Source organism: Eptatretus burgeri, chromosome 7 (assembly GCF_056783735.1).
Source record: "Eptatretus burgeri isolate ZD-2024b chromosome 7, Ebu_testis_v1, whole genome shotgun sequence".
NCBI classification, from domain to species: Eukaryota; Metazoa; Chordata; class Myxini; order Myxiniformes; family Myxinidae; genus Eptatretus; species Eptatretus burgeri.
The window spans coordinates 16053347-16057315 of NC_140967.1; the positions used below are offsets into that span (position 1 = coordinate 16053347).

Genomic DNA, 3969 nt, shown 5'->3' on the forward strand with positions numbered 1-3969 from the left:
GAACACAAATGAAAGGCTGGGGCAAGGCCCATCCATCCATTCATCCATTAGGACCATATTCTGCACAGAGCATTGGTGCTGCCGAAGCAGTCTCCTGGGCTATTGACTGGCCCATAATGGATAGCAGTGCTCCACTGAGCAAAGGACAAAGGCCTTGTAGACTGTGAGTAGCTCTGATTTTCCAAAGAAAGACTTAAATTGATGGAGGATTCCCAGTATGTAGCTGGCTCTGAAGGCCAGCTTTGCTATTCGTGGCTTTTGTGGTAAAAGCACCAAGAGTGGCATAGATCATGTTCGATATTCACTAAATAATTTATGATATAGTTGAATATTTTCCCTGATGCCCATAAATGGGGAAATTCCAAGATGGCTACCACACGAATTGCTAAAATATATTGTCGCATATCTTCGGCAATTTATGACATAAGAGCATGAATGAAGTTTCCTTTTCTATGTTTTCAGACATAAGGAATCCACTGCCACCATCATTTTTTTCTAAAAAATGCATAGCTATTCATTTTAGGATTTATATAATTTTTTGTTTCTTTGCAGATGGCTGAGCAGATGTAGCCCCACATCACATCAGCAAAGAAGATATGTAAGCTTCTTCCTCGTGAGAGTTTGTGGTCATCTACATCCACACCTGATACTATTGATTGGACCCTGTGTGCCTTGTGTCAATAACATTCTTCCGCACCACTTCAGTGTCCAACAAATTATAAATGGACAGATGTTGGAGCTTGCTATGACAATTTGGGTGAAAATTTGATAAATTTCCATGAAGTTAAAGCCTGTACAAGTGGACACATGCCAGCTTGATGAAGGAGATGGCATTGTGACCATCCTGTCCAGAAATCATGTTCAGTGACATACATCCTGTCACCTGAAGTATTCTGCCAGTCAACTGGCAAGTGTACAATGAAGGACCTGCTGCATCTACAAGTAGGACAGGAGATCACCCCTACATGCGTCGACATGTGATATGTAAAGACAGACCTCCCCAATGTCACAAAGGTTTCTTTTGCCACTAATCTGGAATGGAGTGTAGACCTCTGCATGAAGCTATGAGGCCAAAATGTACTCAGCGTGTGAAACATTGTGCACTGAAACTAAAAGATCAAAAACTGATAGCACGATTTAGCTCTGGTGACCCAGTGGCACAAGATGCCAAATATCATTCTCAATGCCTGGTAAAGTTGTAGAATGCTAGCAGCCAGAAGAATGGGGAGGTGAAGAAAACAAACACCAATGGGTTTTCTCATGGCACGGCTTTGGTGGAACTTATAGGCTACATAGAAGAGATGAAGTTGGCAGATAAGTCTCCAATTTTCAAGCTGGCTGATCTTCTACAATTGTACACTGACTAAGAGAGCTGGGAGTAAATGCATCCAGTCAAATTCACTCCTCAGATTTAAAAGAGCGTATATTTGCCAATATGCCTGGTCTCCAAGGCTGAGGTATCTTCATAACTTTCGACGATACTATCAAATCTCTGCTGAGAGAAGCAAGCTTGGATGACTATGATGATGAAGCTATTTGCCGAGCAAAGGCTGCACATATCATAAGCCGAGATATACTGGTAAAACATGCAACATTTGATGGGTTATTTCAAAAGGCTGCCAGGAAGATGCTGTTCCCACATCTCTGGTTGCAGTCATTGACATGATCATGAACAAATATCAAGCTTGGATCAATAACAGCTTGGAACAAATATCAAGAACAATGACACAGAGACAGCAAGGCAAGCAGCACTAAGTCAGGCCCGATTGTTGCAGTTTAACAGTCATGTGAGATGTCACGTGTCCACCACTGCATACCACAGTAAGGACAGAGAGAGTTCACTACCGATATACCTTGTCCTGATGATTCATGGGCATACACACAAATGTGACTTGTAACATTTAAGCTAATCAATTTCGTATGATAGAGTTCTTCATATCTCCACACATAAAACCATTTCAGCATTTCAGCAATATGAAACCAGTGGGGTTATTTGTCCCCTCATCTTGTGAAAAAAAATCTGTTTGCCATAGCTGTAGCATTGACCACAACCAAAGCTCAATTACCGCTCATGATGCGTATCACGGTACAGGTGTATGCCTATTTCAGAATCGTATGACAGAGTCCGTTGGTGTTGAATGTAAAAGAGCTACACTGAAGCCTGGACCCTCGAGCAAGTATATCCCGTCACAACACCTGAGTCATATACAAATTTGACCCCTGTGATGGGGAGGCACAAGGACCCTCTCATCCGTTCCATTGATGGTACTCTCACAGGTGATGAGCATCATGTAAAAGCTGCCCTTGAAGATGAGAACAAGTGGCAAAAACCAACACAGCAGCTCATAAGCAAGGAGACCAGAGCATCACTGATGAAATCTCCTGGGCTGAATTCCATGCAAATTCACAGCAACTAGGCAACTTTGACGTCACCATTACATCACTTCTGCCATTGTTTCCTGAAGATTCCAAGCCTGTGGCTACGATTCATCATTTGATAAATGTTGCCCGGCACGTTGTCAAATTTCTGAACCCTGGACAGGTGCCTGGTGCTACTAACATTGGATCAGCCACTGTTCACGATTGTGAAACCAATCCATTGGATGTGGCCACATACATATGGTGTACAGCAGTCTGGATCATTGTACTTGGTGGCTTTCACATCAAGATGGCTGCCTGGAGAACTCTTGGAGATTTCCTCGATGGTAATGGCTGGACAAATGCTCCCACCTAAGCAGATATTGCTACATCTGGAATGGCCAACTCCTTTTTCAAATGCCCACATGTGAAATGAACAAGACAAGCACATTAGGTCACATCGAGATAATTTATCAATTATATCCATCATAAAGCCCATGACACGTACATACAAGGGTGAAAAAAATGAACCAATTCTCGTATGTTTATAATAAATGAACAAAGACTTACATTGTTGGCTGGAATATTTGTCATGATCATTTCAAAATAATGACTCGCAAATTATTGAAATTATTGACAAAAAGACTTTTTGTATCGGACACGCCAATTTTAGCATACAGTCGTCCCCATGAAGATTTTTTTCATGCATTCTTTTCAAATAAAATGATGGTGATATTCGATTATTTGTGTCTGAAAACATAGAAAAGGAGACTTCTTTCATGTTTTGATGTCATAAATTGCCAAAGATATGCAACATAATGGATTTTTGCACTTCGTGCGGTGGCCTTCTAAGATTTTTCGCATTTATGGGCATCAGGGAAATATTCAGCTTGGCACTATATCTGAAATCATTTTGTCCATATTAAACATGATCTCGACCAATGTTGGTGCTTCTACCAAAAAAAAAACCACAATTCCTCTCAATATTCTGACATATCTGCCCCCACTAGAAAGGTTATGGCTGATGGTGAGGCCAATAACTTGAGGAGACTGAACCTCTGACAGTGGATCACCAAGGAAATAGTTAGGTGGGATATTTTGACCACCCTTTCGGAGTGACAGAGTGAGACTGAGATTTTCCAGGATTGAAGGACATGTTCCGTTGATCAGACCATAGTCCACTCATGTTGTCACAGGATGGGGTTTTGAGGTGACGGTGAGAGTGAGAAGCTTTTGCGAATTTATTTAAGAATGTTGATGGTCCACTTGGGTTTATTCCTGATTCACATGATAATTTATTATATCATAACGTTTTTGCAAGTAGGTAAATGTATACACTTTATGCACTGCTCAACAAAAAATTATATACAAGAAAAATTATTATTAATTTTAAGTTCACTTGGATGTTAGTCCAGAGAGCTTATGCGATCGAGCAGTGTCCGCAGGTGAGTCAGTCAGTCCGTCAGTGAGTGAGTGAGTAAACACTTCAGTCATTATCACTTAAAACACACACACACGGACGGTTTCGTTGAAACTTGGCCACAAGCTTCAAATTTGATGCTTAACAAAGGTGTATTGACCGCATCAAAATCTGTGCCCAATAGGGGGATC

General features: G+C 41.2%; 1 pseudogene; it reads left to right on the forward strand.

Annotated features, from left to right (window-relative positions):
- Positions 1 to 835: 835 nt before the first annotated feature.
- Positions 836 to 2156, forward strand: LOC147022733 (uncharacterized; annotated as a pseudogene).
- Positions 2157 to 3969: the final 1813 nt, after the last annotated feature.